The 18,771-nt window shown below is 45.1% G+C and overlaps 1 pseudogene; it reads left to right on the top strand.

The window, feature by feature from the left end:
* Gm18965 (predicted gene, 18965) lies at positions 15,928–17,819 on the top strand (annotated as a pseudogene).

Genomic DNA, 18,771 nt, shown 5'->3' with positions numbered 1-18,771 from the left:
TAGTTTACCATGAAGGGAACTCAAGGCAGGAGCTGAGGCAGAGGCCATGGAGGGATGCTGCTCACTGGCTTGCTCTCCATCTATGTTCTTATAAAACTGAAAACCACTTGCCCAGGGATGGCACCACCTACAGTGGCCCAAGCCTTCCCACATTAATCTTTAATCAAGAAAATGCTCCAGAGATTTATCTGTATGTAATTTGATGGAGGTAATCCCTTAACTAAAATTCCCTCTTCCCAGATGACTCTAGTTTGTGTTAGGTTGAGAAAACCAACCAACCAACCAACCAACCAACCAACCAACCAACATTAGGCATGACATATGAGAATCTTATGTATCTATCCTCTGTCCCTGACTTTTTTTTGACTTGACACAGTGTCCTCCAGTTTTATCCATGTTGCCCCAATGATAAGATTTCATTTTTTCTTTTTGGGTGAATGACAGACATCCCATTCTACATTTTCTTCATGCATCGGTCAGCACTCATCTTTGATCCTACAGCTTGTCTGCATGAGGAGTGCCATCTCCCTAAGGGCCTATGCACAGTTATCCAAAGGGCTAGAAAGGTGCTGCTGCTGAGAGGTCTGTACTGATCCAGAGAGACTTTAGGTTCAGGGAAACAAAAAGAGGTGAGCAGGGCTGTGAACATCCAGGAAAGGTCTTGTTCTGCACAGCAGCCATTTGGTCCCTCCTGTTAGCTTACAAGGCTCCTGGGATGGAGGATGGTGGACTGCTGGAGTTTCCTGGGGCACCAAATGTATCCCAGACTCACTTGGGCTTCTAAGGCCTGAAGTAAAGAGAAGACCATCACCTATTCCATGGATTAGGTTAATGCATGGTGCATGCCAGAATGGGAATGTTTCAAATACTTTAGATCAAATAAATTGTTCCTGATGATTTTAGTGTTTTCTGTGTGCTCTTTTAATGTGGCTATGAGAAAATTTGAAATTACACATGTGGTGTATATCACACTTCTACTGGGCTATGCTAGTCTATGTTATTCTTAAATTTCTAGAACTTAGATAAGAGAATATAACCTCCCAATATCTCTGTCTCTTTGTCTCGGTCTCTGTCTCTGTCTCTCTCTCGCCAACATTATAGGTACTTGAACAGTTGGACCCTAACTTTGCTGAGCTATTTTTTTTCTCTTGCAATTCTAATGCATAGCCACAGATGCCTCCCATAGCCCTTGGCAATTTTGTTTTGAGACAGGGTTTCTCTGTGTAGCCTGGCTGTCCTGGAACTTGTTCTGCAGACCAGGCTGGTCTCAAACTCACAGAGATCCAGCTGCCCCTGCCTCCAGAGTGTTGGGATTAAAGGTATGTGCGCTACAGCCCAGTACCCTTGGCCATCTTTTGTTTATGACTGTCATCCATTTTCCCCTGTATTCTTGCCCTCTATTCTTGCTCTTTCCTCAAACCCACAGCATGCTGTATTCCCACCTCTACAATGCCCTCATAGGCTTGGGTGTGTCAGGTGTGCTGGCAGAAACAAACACATAGCTATGCTGTGGTAATAAGAAATTGCCTTTCCCAGACATTGGGAGTTAACATGATGGAGCTGTTCTGTATCTCAGCCCCAGTGCTGGGCTTGGCAGACTGGCTGGCCCTTGCTAGAATAAGACATAACTCAGTGGCCTTTCCAGTGCACAAACAAGGGCAACAGCATTGTTTAAACTATCATCACAGATCAGGAATAACTTTCTCAAGAGACTCCATTGCCACTTGATTTAGTATTTCCTGGCACCTTGCCTATCACAGAATGAAGCCACAATTGCTTCCTATAGAAAATCTTATCCATATAACATCTTGCCAGAAACCTATAGAAGGCTGAGCAGCTTGTGGGCCTTGATAATTTATGACTGGACTATGTATTGAGATAAAGTTGACAATGGGCCCTATTGTTAAATTGGACTATATATTCAACAGAACAATTTCCAAATGCAAATGGAGTTTACAGAGCTTTTTGTATGCCATTTGTTCTAAAGACAGGAGACAAATGGGCTCTTTAGTTGGAGGAGTAAAATTCAGGGAAATATTTTTACTGTGACATATGAGAGAGTGCTCAATGACTTTACTGCTGACAAAGAAGATTGGGTTGAAGGGTTGGGAGGGGTGACAAGAGCAGAGAGACACCAGGGTAACTTCCTTTAAGTTACCCTTGTGGGGTGTACAGGTAAAGGCTGTCCTTGGAAAGTATGGGGAATGAACTTTTGAGAACCCTCTGGTTTTGCAGGAGACACTTAGTAAATGGACTTTCTGCCCTTCACAGACTCACAGTGGTGCTGTCCTCCTGCTGACCCTTGTCATAGCTGTGAGGCCAGGTCAGGAACAGCCATGACCCTAAGCCAAGGCTCTACAAAGAGCAAAGACACTTTTAGAGCCATGAAAAGAAGACAGGGTAGCCCAGCAGTATGCCCCACATGCCCTTCAGAGCCAGGCTGCCTGCATCTTAGCATCTCCTCAGGCTGTCTCTTCTCAGGGGACTTCTGAAACAGAACCCTCTATTTTTCCTCGTGCCCTGGCTCTGGAGTGGAATGGCTCAGGTTGTAATATACTGCAGGTTCTGGAAACACCACACCTTCTGCATGACAATGAGCAAGCAGAGGGTCCCCAGGTATAGGAGGACACGTGGTTCAAGGAAAGCCAATGAAGTGTCAGAACAAACATCTCCACAAGAAACTGAGTTTCTCTTGGACACCGGAAATCTGGAGAACGCTTCTGATGTTTGTTTCTGGTCTGCCTCAAAAAAGAGCTTGGCTTCAGTGCAATTAGAGCAGAGTCAAACAAGCAGTTTAGGGAAAGGATAAGGAAATGAAAATGACCAGAAAAAGGGCAAAAGGGTCCTTCTGCAATGAGGTTTGATGGAGCAGGGTCAGCTTTGATATCCAAGAGTCTAGAGGAAAGAGAAGAGAGCCAGTGAACTATGTGAATGGCACAAATAAGAGATATGTTTAACACATGTTTATACACATAGTATGTATTTCAAGAAGAGAGCCAACAGGACAGTTATGAAATAGCCATTTAGAATGAACTTTCTTGAGCTAAAGAAAGACTTAACTTTTCTAAATAACAGAATTAGAGGGTTTTTTTTTTGTTTTTTGTTTTTAAACACCTGGGCTTATATACTAAGTTGCTTTGATTTCAAGACCAAAACAAAACAACAACAAACTCTCCAAAAAACCCCAAACAAAAAACCAAACCAAACTGTACTGGCTAGTTTTGTGTCAACTTGACACAGGCTGGAGTTATTACAGAGAAAGGAGCTTCAGTTGGGGAAATGCCTCCATGAGATCCAGCTGTAAGGCATTTTCTGAATTTGTGACCAAGGGGGGAGGTCCCCTTGTGGGTGGTGCCATCTCTGGGCTGGTACTCTTGGTTCTATAAGAGAGCAGGCTGAGCAAGCCAGGGGAAGCAAGCCAGTAAAGAACATCCCTCCATGGCCTCTGCATCAGCTCCTGCTTCCTAACCTGTTTGAATTCCAGTCCTGACTTTCTTTGGTGTTGAACAGCAGTATGGAATTGTAAGCTGAATAAACCCTTTCCTCCCCAACTTGCTTCTTGGTCATGATGTTTGTGCAGGAATAGAAACCCTGACTAATACACAAACCAAACCAAGCAAGCAAGCAAGCAAACAAACAAAAAACCCCAAATTCAATGAGGAGCAAAGCAGATGACATTTGACTCCAACTTTGCCTTTGAAACAGAAAGCTGACATTAACCAATCAGTCTCTGCAGAATCAAGATGAAGCAAAGAACTGTAGGTCATATGAGGCCACCAGGCTAAAGGAGAGATGTTTAGGCCAGTTAAAGGGAAGGTACTCAGGCCAGGTTAAAGGGGAGGTGTCCAGGCAAATCTGGGGGTATGTTACTCTACAAAAGCTGCTGTTGAAAATGAAAATGAGTCTTACTCCAGCACCTGCACGGGTGTCTTTTGGCTACATTGCAGCAGGCAGTAGACGTTTGTATACGTACTCTCAAAACTATATACCCTACATGAGTGCCTGGAAAAACTAGCCTTACTTGAGTTAGATAAGCCAATTGAGTGAGGCATCAAAACACCAAACTCAAGAGTGGCGGATTCATGGTCTAATGAAAAACAAACAACTCCTTCCCCCAAAACGAAACAAAAAGTCATGAAACAAAATTAATTCTCAATATTATATTAAAACATAATAAAATGCCTAAATTTTTGAAACTGATCTCATGCTTTAAAATCATTAAATTAATAATAATAACTGTACTTCAAATACCACCACCAGCAAAAACTGAGGATTAAGTGGCCAGAGAACAAGGCAGCACAGAATATTCTTTATAATTTAGAGAAAACGGTCAATTGACATCACTTTATTTTGATAATAAGAATTAGATGAAATGGATTTGAATGCATATCCATTAAGCATCATTAATAAAAGAATAAAAAAAGTAGATATAATTTTCAAAATCACAAAGGAAAAGTCAGAATGAAAAAAAAACCTGGCATATGAAAAGGTCTATTAGAAAGGAAAATAAAATAGCAGAAATAAAACCAAGTATATGAATCCTGTTACGAAAATGATTATGATGAATTTTCATCTTGAATCAGAGAATTTATATTAGGTTAAAAAAATCTAATAATTGCATTAGTGTGCCTAGTCAATCCAAAAATACTAAGATAAGGCAATAGGAAAAGATACAGTGGGTGAATTCAAATACTAGGAGAGCAACAGCCGGGCCCTGAACAGGGGACAGAATGGGACTCATGGTTGACTTAGTCAATATAGTAACCATGTTAATTTATTTAGCTAACAAAAGGATCACCAATGGCACTGTAACTTTGCATTCTTCACTGGTGAGTATAAAGAATTGAGTGTAGTTAATCAGAGTTTAGAAAACATGAGAAAGGACTGATACTATAGTGAGGGTGACAGATCAGGTGGACAGAAATAGTAGGTTCAAACAGCATCAGCCACTTGTATAGCCCGGATGGGGAATACACAGCTTCTCTACATCCTCATGGAGCCACATCCTCACGGAGCCACATCCTCACGGAGCCATGTCCTCAGGACATGAATTCCCCCGAGTAACTACACTCCCACCAGTGCCCAGCTTTGGCTCACAAAGACCAGCCAGTGCTTTTGCAAGGTCCTTGGGTGAGGGCTATTGTCATAGGATATTAATGGAGTCTGTGATGAGCATGTCACACGATATGAGGCTGTCAGCATGCACTCAAAAGAGAAGCAGAGAAGCCGGGGACTAGTCACGAGTGCAACTCAACCCCTATACACCCGTTCTTCCGTAGCCATGGGGTTCCCCAGCACTGATGCAATCAAATGGAGTTAGTGTCGCCAATAAGTAGCGTCTCCAGTTTGAGCAGAGCATTGGTTTCCATAGATTCTCACTCCCTCTTGGGTTCCAGGCATGTGGATGTGTTTCTGAATGCTGCTGCCATGGTGTGTGTGTGTGTGTGTGTGTGTGTGTGTGTGTGTGTGTGTGTGCCACTCTCAAAGGCCCCTGTTTAGACGAAGGGATCTTCATTGTAAGTCCTAAACAGTCTTGCAAACACACCCTTGTCATCTAGGCAGGTGCTGGTACTCAGCAGTGAGACCTTTGCAAAGTGATGTCTCACAGCCACAAAGGAGCTAGCTCAAGGGAACGTAAACACCCAACATGCAGTGTGTTGTCAATTAGATTTAGCTTTTTCTAGAGTGCTTTTTTTTTTAATGCAACGTATGGGGTGCACACCTATGAAATAAAAATCGACTTGGCTTAGCAGCAAGCTTAGAATATGATTTCAGGAGTGAGGTGCACTCAAAATGTGACCTGCACGATGTGGTCCCCAGCCCCTTTTTGATACGTGGAAAATGTAAAGATAGACTGCTTTGTAAGCTGCCCATGTAGCATCTTGACAATTACTGGGACTGTGTCTTAAGGGAGCTGGCCTGTCCTCATCTACTTAGTTGAGTCTGACCAGGAAGACTGAGGACCAAAGGTACCTGCAGTTGTTCGAGCCCCACTTGTCACCTGCTATTGAGAGTGACCTTCACCTCTGCCCTGCCTCTCCCCTGGAGAGGCTTGTCTGGATTGACATATGCACACAATCTCATTGTTAGCTCTGTTTGATTTAAATTCATATTGGCTATTTGCAACCATATGATTTCATTCCACACAGCAGTGAAACTTTTTTCTCCAAATATGGACTCCCTGAGTGGTAATGAATAGAGTGGCCTGGGCAGAGGAAACGCAGCCTCCTCCCCGGGTTATTCCAGGGGAAGCCTGGAAGGAAGCAAGCCTTGCTATTTCAGGAAAGCTGATGGGTGCTGCAGCCCAGGCTGCACTGCAGGGCTGGGGCTGGGCGGCAGCTGTGCTCCATCTCAGCTTCAATAGACGGGAGCTGCCAGGTTTACATTGTTTAAACACTTAACTAAATTAGCCATGAAAAGAAGGATGGGAGGAGCCCGGGTTTGTGAGGGAATTCAAGCCTTTCTCTGGCTTCACACATTTAACCACACATACACAGCATGGGATTGCTGGTGGCCAGAATATCTAATTAATATGAGCTCTGGGTTCACAGAGAGATGCTGCCTGAAAGAATAAGGCAGAAAGTAATAGAGTGGGACATCCAATGCCCTGGCCTGGCCCCTGTGTGTGCCTATAGGTATGTGCCTATAGGCGAGCATGCATGCACACACTCACATACACACCACCCATACCACACACACACACTCACACACACACACACTCACATCATGCCCCCAACCCCCAAACACACCCTTACACCCTCTCACCCCCCCACACACACAAGAGAGAGAGAGAGAGAGAGAGAGAGAGAGAGAGACAGATTTTTTTTCAAAAAATTTCCAGATGAAATCTGTAAGACATGGTGTGCACCTTATAGCAAGCTGAAAAGAAAAAACCCAATAATAATAACAAAGATGGCTGCTTCTGGAAGCTGTACCTTCTGGTGACAGGCCAAGGCTCTAGGGATCTGGGCTCACAGGCTGAGCCGAGTGCTGGTGCCACACTTCAGCTCATCAGTGAGGGCTAGCCTGGGCAGCTCACCAATGAGGGCTAGCCTGGGCAGTGAGTTGGAAGCCTAAGGATGAGAAAGCAGGGACTCCAACACGGTGGATAAAAACACTCAAATGAAGGTCGAAGCTGGTGGGTTGAGTGCTCTGAAACACTGAAGGCTCTGACCTGCTTACTGGATTTTTGGTTTACCTACAGCTATCCAGAAGACAATTGATGTAAGAAGGCCAAGTGCGGGCTTTCTCAGTTAAGATTGTGTCTAGTGGATGTCCATGGAGCTCTGTTGTTGAACTTACAGTCTATCATATGTTAATCAAAAGGTTGACTGGAACCACTGGCATATTTATCTGTCATCGATTGACTTCAACCAGGAAGCATGGGGGCAAAAGGTCCTACAGTGGCTGCAGGGCCACTTAAAATATGAAGCTATATGTGAAATGACAGAGTCAGGAGTGGACATAAACTTCAACATGGTAAACTGAGTAAAGGGGAAAAGGCGCTGCTTCCAAGAGTATGGAATGTATGTGTGGAAGAGTCTAAAGTTCAAGTCCACACATACATTCCATGAGAAAAGTATGTATGGGAGACCCGTGTCCAGTAGAGGCAGCATGCAAGAACATGGTGTGGCTGAAGCAAAGTGACTGATGGTCAGGAAGGGCCAGGGCGGGCTCCCTGGAGCAGCGCCAGCAGAAGTTGATCCGGCTCCCTCCAGTCCAGGGTAGTAAGCCCTGTGCCACTGCTAGACCAGCCCTGGGCCATTCATTGCTAGACCCTCCCTGGGCCGTTGTGAGACATGCCCTGGGCCATTGGGAAACATGTCCTGGCCCATGGATGAGGCGTTTCTGGTACCGTGAGTGGCAAATAGATAAGTCCCTCCCACAGAACTCAGGGAAGGGCCTGATCTGTTCAGTCCTCTTTCAGAAACACAAAAACCGCTTCCTCTGAATCACGACACGATCCTAGGTGGGAAACTTTCAACCTTCAGCCTGGGAGTCTTTCTAGGGACTGAATCTTGCTGAGGTGATGAGGGCATTTTCCGGCTCCAGTCTGTCGGCTCCCGTCTTCTGTGCTGAGGCCGGCCTCTTGGGACCTGACACCTGGACAGGTGTGCAGGATCCATGGTCCACGCCCAGAGCATCAGCCTTGCGGATGTGTGCTCTCAGCTCCAGATTTGGAGGCCCCACGGCACTTGTTTTGGGGGTGGCAATGGAATCGTGTTAGCACTTCTAGGGCTTAGGCTGGGGAGACTTGCAGAGCTGTGTAGTCTCTGCTTGTTTCTCAGTGAGAAGCTAGGCTAAACCCCGTACTAGATGTAGATAGTGGAAACCCAGTGTGAAACGGATTTTCTAGGTTGCAGGATTATGCATCCGTGTTTCCCGGGGTTTCTATGGAAAGATATTTGATATTATTTGCTACTCTATTAAAGGGGCTGGAGAGATGATTCGGTGGTTAAGAGGATTGGTTGCTCTTCTGGAGTACCTGGGTTTGATTCTCAGCACCCACATGGTAGCTCACAACCACCTGTAACTCCAGTTCTAGGGGATCCATCACTTTCTTCTGGCCTCTATGGGTACTGTAGAGGGTGGTTCTGATGTTTTGATTTATTTGGAAATCTAAAGGTCCTTGCCTTCAATTGGTTTCTCCATCTATCAATAAAGTTGCCAGTAGCCAATGACTGAACATGGGGCGGAACACTGAGAATTGCAAAGATAGGAGCAGTGAGTAGGTCTAGGATGCAGTGAGAATCTGGAGGACTGAGGGAGACCGTGTGTGCGTGTGTGTGCGTGTGTGTGTTTCTATTATTGGATCTGAGTTATCTCTTGGGCAGTGAGTGCACACTACTCACCAGGAACTTAAAGCTGTGTAGACAACTGTGGAACATTTAATAATGTAGGCAAAACACTCATACATATAAGATAAAAATGCAGAAAATGTAAACATCATTTAAAAACAGCACTAGGTAGACACATTGTTATACTTTGAATTGTGGGTCCTACAAAGGTCCATGTATTTAAGGTGTGCACCACAGACCGAGACACTGCGCAGAAGGAGTAGAAACGGGAGGGGGTAGAGCCTAGTGGCGAGAATTTACGTCACTGAGGTGTGCCCTTGAAGGAGACATTGGCAGACCTCTCCCCCTCCATCCCTTGGCTTCTTAGGTGCCACATGCAGATCTCTTCTGTCACTTGCTCCTGTCAGTCTGATGTCACAGGCCTAAAGCAGCAGAGCCATGTGACGAGGCACTGAAACATCTGAAGAAAATACACCTTTCCTCCCATAGGCTGACAGTCCTAGGTAGTTTGTTCCAGTAACGGAAAGATGACTGACACATGGGGCGAGGTCACTGCCAGGAGGAGTCAGTTTTGATGTCACACATGCATGGTGCTGCCCTGTGGGGGCTGAGACCCCACTGTTCATTGCAGTCAGAGCACTGAGATTCTCTGTGCTTTAGCTTCTCTGGTGTCAAGTTGACTTTGTATCTTCTCCAATTCTGGATCTTTAGACCATGGACAACCCACCTACTTGATGTCTTTCCTAGAAAGCAAATCAGTCCTAAGGGTCCAACAGTGGCCCTAACAACTAGATTAGGAAGTAGACGCCTGTTTGGTTCTTGTTCACACTCACGAAGCTAGATCTTTGTCCCACTCTGAGCCACCCTTGTCTCTCCTCTCATATGACTTTGTGGGAGAGTATTTCGAAGGAGCAGAACAGATAGACCTGGCCAGCTGAGGGTCCAGATCTACCATGTTCTCAGGCAATTATATGCACATCACAAATCCATCCACACTCTATGGGGCAAGCCCAGGAGTAGAGCAGGAGACCCTGGTGTAAAGAGATGCACTTCAGAGATTTGGGAATGGAGGCAGGGTTAGAGCACTTGCCCTGCTGTAAAATGCCATGGGCTGGTTCATTTATAAAGAATCGGATTATTGTTCTCACATAGAGGCTGGGAGCCCATGATCAAGGCCCTGACACTGGTCCCTGGGGAGTACTGCTGAGCATTCTGCTTCTCAAATGCCCCTTGGATACTGTGTCCTTAAATGGGAGAAGGTAAAAGCTACAGAAGTATAACAACAATTTTGGAGTTTTGGTTTCTTTGAAAAAACACAGAAGTATTATAAAAATATATTTTTGTTCTAATCCCAGGTGTGCAATATGGGGCTGCTTCAGATTGTCTACAGCAGCGGACTGATTTATCTAATGTTCTAGCAGGGGAGTAATTTTGCCAGCTGCAGATAGTTTCTGCGATTGTGTGATGTTTGAAATTCTGGGGACTTAGAGAGTATATAAATGCTAGGGCCCCAAGAGGTGGGGAGGAAGGTTGTTGTGGATTGTCATTGGTTGTTGTGGGTCATGGTTTGTGAGTAGTCAAGTGCAAAGGAGAAGAAATTAGATATCCTGATGACAAAGATCAAACTTGCCCCAAGGAACTTGAACCCCTAATCAGCAGGAAGCAGTCTAAGGATAATACTGCCTCCTTTCCTTTTCTCTCTCCTGTCTTGTGTTAGAAGGTTGGAAGGGTTGAAGAAAGAAGAGCCCACAAAGCAGTCAAGGTCTGGCTCTACAGCAGGGCTCCCTTAGTCCTGGAGCTCTTAAAAAGCTGCTGTTTTCATCCATGCAGGCAGCGCCCTTAAGACTTGAGGTCTCCTGCTGACCTCACCTCTGAGTTTTGGCCCTAGACAGTCGGTTAAACCCTTAACACCCAATGTAATGTATTTGGAGATGAGGCCTTGGGGGTGTGATGTGATTTAAGGGTCACAGGTGTTTGGCTTCCATTGATTCATGCCTGTGAGAGCAGGCACCCTCACTTTCTCTATCACGTGAACATGTAGGGAGGAGGTGGTGAACGAAGGCAAGGAGAAAGGACTCACCAGGAACCGACCTGGCTGGGACCTTGACCTTGGATCTCCAGGCTCAGAACTGTGAGAAACAAACTTCTGTAGTTTAAGCTATATTTCTAAAGTATCCATACCCACCTCTCCCCTATGACACCCACTGGGCTTTTCTTCCCTTGGATGCTTATAAGGTACTTGAGTGAAATGTTCTCTTGGGGAGAATCAGAATCAGAGGGGTAAAGTGGAGAGGATGGATGCCAGCTCTGGACAGGGTTTGCACCAGCAAACAGAGTTTGGAAAAATCGTGACTATTCTGATGATTGTCCCTGGAGGTACTGACAGGCAGCTACTGGAAATAAAGCTCTGGTCACTAAGATAGTTAACTCTATATGGCAGGCTCTTGGTGATGAGTCTTGCTAAGCGCTATATCAAATACCACAGGAGGTGGATCAAACTATAAACATTTGTTTCTCTTAGTTGTGGGAGCCAGAAATTCAAGGTCAAGGTGCATTCAAGGTCAGGATGCACCCAAGGTCAAGGTACGTCCAAGGTCAGGGTGCACCCAAGGTCAAGGTACGTCCAAGGTCAATGTGTTGACAGGTCAAATCTGAAAAGGACTTACTCTCTGGTTTATGGGTGACCTCATAGCAACCTTATGCGATAGGAAGAAAGGGAGGGAAGAAGAGGAGAGAGGAAGGAAAGACAGAAAAGGTGGAAGAGCACCCCCCATATTTAAACTGCAGTGGGGTCCTTGGTTGTTGGAGATGCCAGAATATGGGATGCCGGTTAAGGAGGGATATATGCACTGAGTAAAGCTAGAGCAAGAAAGTACTCATGCATGCCCCAGGCATCAGGGTTATAGGGATGGTAACCTAAGCCACTGATGCTCACATCATACCACCTTGTACCCCAGAAGCTGGAGATGGAGCTGAAAGATTTGGTCTTTGTCCTGCTGGGTCTCATTTTGCTTTGATCCTGTCTCTGTGCTATTGCTCTATTCATTGATTTTAGATTGCAAATGCTTATTCTGTGATATACACACACACACACACGCAAGTGGTGGTGGCAGATGCCTTTAATACCGGCACTTGCAGGGCAAAGGCAGATGGATCAAGTCCAGCATGGTTAACATAGTGAGTTCCAGAGCAGCCAGGGCTACACAAAGAAACCCTGTTTCAAAACCATATATATATATATATATTTCATTCCCGAGTACTGTATTATATATTTTCTCTCTCCTCCAGCTCCTCCCTTGACCCCCCAATCCCTCTCAGATTCATGTCCTCTTCTTTAATTATTGTTACCTATATCTATATTTATATACTTATCTTTATCTTCAACTTGCTGAGTGCATATATATATATATATATATATATATATATATATATATATATATATGTATGTTTGATCTCTCAGGATTTGGGTTCCTCTCTATAGAAGACCAATCCTCTCTAAGCAGCCATTAATTTCCATAGCTCTGCATCTAGGGGTGGGGTCTTTTGAGATTTCTCCTATCCACATTGGCTTATCAAATGTTGGTGTCACTGGGTCTTGTTTAGGCAATCATACCATTGAGATGTCATGGGTTCAGCTTTCCTGTTGTATATAGAAGACAGTATCTCTCAGAGGATATTCAAGTCTTTTGGCTCCTATAAGCTTTCAGCTCCATCTTCCTCAATGTTCCTAGAGCCTTAGGTATAGAGGTTGTGCTGTAGATATACCAATCAGGTTTGGGATCTGAGGTCAGTTATTTTCTGCATTTTTGGCATTGTGGATTTTTAAAAATGGTCTTTGTCTTCTGCAAAAGGAACCATCTTTGAGGGGTAAGTGCTACACTTATCTATGAATAGGAATTTGGAATGCAAACAGGAGATTAAACTGATGTGAGAAAGTGTCAGTAGTAGATTTTCTTCTAAGGCAAAGTATCAGCTATGGGTAGTTAGGTAGGTTTACTGTACAGGCTCGGGCTTCCTTCTATCCAGTGGGCCTTGTGTCCAATTAGACACTATAAAGGCCACTATTGCAAACTTGGGGGATATATTGCTACAGTGGTTATTTTTTTATAGGTTTCACAACTAAGAGACTGCCTTGAGTCTCAAAAGAGACTTTGAACTTTGCAGTTCTAAGCAGCGCTGACACCACTAAAGCTATCGGATATCATGAAATGGTCCTGATTACTGGGGGCTTAAGGGCAGTCTCTTATGTTTCAAATCTGTCATGTCCTCACAGAATTGTTCCCAGGATGGTGATGCAATGGTGCCATGGTGCCTTTGGGAGTTGTGACCTGGCTGGTGGCGGTTGGTCACTGGACTGGACCTTAAAGTATGTTATAGCTTGGTTTTTGCCTGTAGCTTCTTTCTGCTTCTGGTCCAAAAAGATGAACAGTTGCCACTACATACTCTGAATACCTAAGACATATCACTGCGTGCTCTCCTCTGTGACGAACTAAAACTCTCTGAGGTCACAAGTCAACACAAAGCTCTCCTCTCTCAGCTTTCCGTCAGGGGCCATGGTCTCAGGTTCATGGCCTGAACTCCATTTTCACAGATGTCCAACCAACACTACCATCAACCACTAGAACTCTTTGAATTTTACAAAAAATGAAATTCTGTATCCTTCCTCCTGGCCCACAGGGTCACGATTCTACTTTACACACCAAAGGAAAAGCACCTGATACATAATTCTAGACAGAAGTCCGACCCCTAGCCCTGGGGCTCTTGGCAATTGTGAGCCATGAAGTGATAGCAGAGCCAGTCATCACAAAGGACACCCCTTTCTGTGGGTAGGCGCTATAGGAAAGGCATAGTTCCTGGCCACTGCTTCTCTGTGTGCTTCCATTGTACTCTGTTCTGAAACGTCAGCAGATGCCCCTAACTACCTCTTCTTGCCTGGGTCTAATTTGCTTCAGATTTGTAGATTGATCTCAATGTTTTCTGGAAACCAAGTCCACCAACCAAATAGCTCTGCACACAGAACTATCCTTCCCACGTGACTTTCCTCAGATTGTCAGGCAACGTGACAACCGTCACAGGTGGCGCTTAATTCCAGGATCATCATACATCTGATTGGAAAGAGACACAAAGAACAGCAGTCACCAAGTAAATATTCCTTGAATAAACGAATATATACTTAGCAATTTTAGGTATTTCCAGGCAAAACTGACTCATTTGTGAAGAGCCTTTGGCACCCAGTTTAGCAGCTCCAATAATTAGTCTTCCTGTCCAGGGCTCACATTTCTCTGAGGGGCTTAGATAGGCAGCCATTTCCCTCTGAGTAACATCCAGGACCCAGGACAGACAAAGCTACTCTGACTCACAGCACACAAGAGGGCAAATGATGTCCACATTCTTGTGTGATTACAGGGTGCCTGGCCATGGACCTAGGTGTCAACGTGCCAGGCCAAACCAGGATGCTGACTGACCCAGATAGGCATCGCTGAAATAGCAGCCTGGAATTTACCATATTTATCATGGCTTCTCAGTTTAGGTTTGTGAGATAGGATCTTTCTGGATATCCACGACTCATGTCCAACACATGGTTCTCCTACCTCTAACTCCCATGTGCAGCTGTGGTGAATAATTATTCTCTAAACTTGAACGCAGATGTATCTCTTGAGCACCCTGTCTTCAGTTACTTTGGCCAGGCCTACTGTCAGAAGTGCAATTCCCACCCATTTTCCAGGATGTGACATAATTTCATTCGTTGTTGCTAAATCAAAGTCATTTGTAAGGATCTGCTGACTTTCCTTCACACTCTCACCTGTTGGTGGACACACAGGCTGGTTCCGTTGCTTGCTGTTGTGAGCAGACGTGCAATAAACGTGGATGCTGAGGTGAAGCAGAAGTGGATTGGGGGGGGTGCATAATAACTCCTTTTAGTTTTAGTGAAGAGCCCTCCCAGCTGCAATGTTTTACAGTTTAAAACTGCCCAGGGGTTCCAGTTGCCCACATCTTGTGGCACTTGGCTATTCCCTGCTTTACCCTCATCCATGGTTCGAGGCATCCTTCTCTGGGTGGTGCTGGGTATCTTTGTGCGTCTGTTGTCCCCTTGTGCATCTTCTTCAAACACCTATTAGGTTGCATAAGAAAGGGAGGCTATAATTCTTTGACTTTCTTTCCCCCCTTTATGTGGGAGGAGAGATCAGCTCTTTTGGTTACTTTATTAGTGACAAAGATTAAAGAATGAAATAAAAAAAAAAAGGTAAAACTAAAATTCAAGGCGGCGCTCTAAGTCGGCTGATGCAAGGAGGAGATTTGCTGCAGGGATAAAAAGCATTCTAAGGTTCCTTTCTTGTTTGGAAGGAAGTTACAATATTAACTTTGTAACTTTGTAGACTCTAGTATGCACATTAAAATGTAATGGTAGCTAATAAAAATAAGAGAAGTAGAAAGATAATTCCAAAGTAGTCACATGCGAGGAAGAAAGGGAATTAAGCTCGGGTCCTTAGGATGACAAGGAGGAAAGCAGAAATAAAAGAAAGCCTGGGTCGCCTTCCCTCTCCCCCCTCCCCTCCCCTCCCCTTTCCGTTCCCTTCCCTCTTCCTCTTTCCTCCCCCCACTTCCCCCACCTCCTTCCCCCTCCCCCCACATATGCACCCAGCTCCCCAGTTAAGAAGAAAGAGGGTGAGGATAGGAAGAGGGAGAATAAGAAGAACAGAGAGAAAGAAAGGAGAAAGTGCAGGAAACTGACAATACGATGGAAGGATGGGTCTAACTACATCAATATTGATAATTAAGTTAAACCAACCAGAGAAAACTGTTTTTCAAGATTTTATTTTAAGGCTCTTTGGAGAGGGGAGAGCTGGTGGGAAGCCATAAGCAAGGAGAGGAACAGGTGGGGACAGGTGTCGGTGCGTAGGTGTCCCACTGGCTTTTTCCCTTCTGAAGCTAGCAATGCTTAAGGAGGCTTGCACTGCTGCCAGCTTCTCCAAGTGGCCTGGTCCATGGAACAGCTGCCTTACTGCTCTGATGGTGAGGCCACTACATCTGGATAGTAGTGACCAATAGCTGAGAAACCCAAGAGAGTACAGTGACCTTTCCCATCAGTGCTGGCAGCGCCTGCCAGCCCATGCCATACACACTCATTGAAATCCCAGCCAACTGTGGCCCATGGAAGCCACCCCAATACCTTGGCTTACTTTGCTAATTCTGTCCTGCTCCCAGAATGCCCTGCTTCTCTAACGGCCTATCCAAGATGGCAAAATAATATCAGGACCCCAGGGTTCATAGTAACAGCCACACACTCTTTTCTAGAGAATGGCTGGGATGGAAGTGTTTCTCACAGCTAACTGGCTCCCTTTTAGAAGTTCCCTGTTTATGAGAATTAGATAGAAATGGGACAGGAAACACCACTGGGTGTGCCCTGACCGTGTCCTGGCCTTCAGTGTGCACTTACTCAGCAGTAATGGGAAGCTTGGACTGGAGATGGATGGCCCCATCTTCCACACTGTCCCCCGCCACTCAGAGTAGTCTGAGGTGCAGTGCCTGGGCTGCAGCAGAGGTTTGATCTAAAGCTTGGAACATGCTGAAGAGTGATGTAGGCCTGTGTACCAGGAAAGCAGCCAGCTGACCTGGACATATCTTGCCCACCCATCTCTAACCCAGCTGGAATACTCGGTGTCAACATATGTCCCACTGAAGCAGAAGAATCAACAAATGCACTCATACTTTTGGGTTTGTTGTGTCTCCTTTTGTTACTCCAGGAGAAAATGCTTTAAACTCTGTCAGCATCACAGAAAATTGCAACTGCCTGCATCCCTGGAGAGTTCTGAAAGGGACCTGCCAACCTTCATGTGGCACATGAACTAGTTCTGTCCCCAGAGGCCAGACTTCCATAGCTTGCGATCTGTCACCAGGCATAGCTTCCCAGAGACTCTGGGGACAATGGAGCTGATGCATAAGCTCCATTTAGAAACATGGTTCATCATGGAGAGAGAGAGCTTAGACCTACACATGTGTGTGCTGCAGCACGCCTCTTGGGAGGAGCTATTGTCCCATTAGAAAAAGATAACTTGGACCTGGTGTGGCTGGTATGCTAGGGAGAGACCACTGTAAGTCTTTGGAAGTTTTTCCCTAGAGTCGAGAAAATCTTCAGAGAAGAAGGCTGTGAGTCCCCTGGCAAAGATGATTATGGTAGTAGTTAGCCTGCTGCACTCTCCATGCCTTTCTTGAAAACCATAATTAATAAGGCTCAGTTGGCAGGAAGCAAACTCACCATTCAGGAACTTATTATTTGTGTCCCGACACCCTGAAAAAAACAACAGGATTACAGCCATAATGAGTGCATGATGTAATGATGGGTCAATCTCCTGGAGATATCTGTTACACAATGAGCAGGGATGACCAAGGCAGGCAGTATTTGTATGATAAATAATGCTATAGAGTTGGTCCTGCGCGTGATGGAACACCAATGGACCATCCCCAGGAAACACATCTATGGCCTGGAACTTGGAGGTGTGAAGCCACTTCTACATTTTTGGGGACTGCATGTCTCTCTGAATAGAAGGGTTGATGCTCATGTCAAAGAATTAGAATGGATGGGATGAGCAATACCCATTTAGATTTGTGTGTAGACATGAATGAATTCAAATCTACCTAGAAGGGAAGGGGAGGTTTTTCTTGGTTTGTTTTGTATTTCTAGCATAGCCATCCCCTGATTAGGAGTATCAACGAAAATAACATTGAGATCTGGCCAGCACAGTCTACACGCAGTTTGACTGAACAGCATGGAACAGAGTGGCCGTGGGTGTGAGGCCATGCTCTACACCACTAAGAATAATGCACTGTTGGAAATGTCAGTTTGGAGGAGTGGAGGACAACTGCCTGGCCCTCAGGAGGAGACAACCAAACTACTTATGGCATTAGCCAGTCCCAGCTAGAGATCTGCCCTTAATATGAAGAGTTTAATGATGAAAACTGAGAAGATAAAAAACACCCTGGTAGAAATGGGAGGCATGAACTTTGATGGCCTTTAATATCAATCAAGCCACTGCTGAGCCACTACAGTAAAATACAAAATTTCCAAATACCATTTCCTCTGGGACTGCACCCCTATGTGCAGAGGAGGCATCTCCAAGCATGGAGGTTGATGCTTACTGCATTGGTGTTACTGTGTCAATGGCAGGCGGGAAGGAAAGTTGCTGAGGATGGTTTTGACGGATGCTGCTGTTCAGAGAGTTGGCTGGGAGACATGTCTGAATGCCATCCAATGGAATTGACTCTTCCACTTGTTGGGACACTGGGAAAAAACCCACATGTGATGTTGCTACTCAAGAGTCAGCTCAGCTCTCCCTCAGATTCCGAGAACCAGCGAAGCTAGTATTGCCAGAATTGTTATCAAAATTTTACTGAGAGGTGATGTGGACATTTGTGCTCCAGGCTGGGACTTATCTCAAGGGAAAGCTGTGGATTATTGCTTTGGGGTTTTTGGGGGGGGTGGTTTTTTGTTAGATTTTTGTTATATTTAGGTCTCTGGGGGGGCATACTTTTAAAAAATTGTACCTTGGGGCTTCATGCTCAAAGAAAACCGACTCTCTCTCCCAGGAGTTATCAGTTGCCAATGGCTCCTCAACTTGGAGTGGAACTGTGTAACTTACCTTTTCTCTCCATGTGGGGATTTGATCTGAATTGAGCTCTCACAGATCATGTGATATGTGAATGCTGTCATGACTGATGTGAATTTATATGTGTGGCTGTCCTGGTGTGCCCAGAAGATACTGTTTCCTCAGAGTCATCGACTCATGACCTTTTACTCTGAGATCCTTCCTGCCCTCTCTTCAAAAATGATCTCTCTAGATTCTCCTCTATTCCCCCCTTATCCCACTCCAACTTAACTCATCCTATTTTACTATTTCCATCTAAGCCTCCATACTAGTAAGTTCTGTCTATGCTTGAAAGATCCACCCGACCCCACTTCCATGTTCTCTTACCA

The sequence above is a fragment of the Mus musculus genome, chromosome 6, assembly GCF_000001635.26.
Source record: "Mus musculus strain C57BL/6J chromosome 6, GRCm38.p6 C57BL/6J".
Classification (NCBI taxonomy): domain Eukaryota; kingdom Metazoa; phylum Chordata; class Mammalia; order Rodentia; family Muridae; genus Mus; species Mus musculus.
Note: the sequence above shows the minus strand (reverse complement) of the source record. Positions and strands in the feature narration are given on the sequence as shown.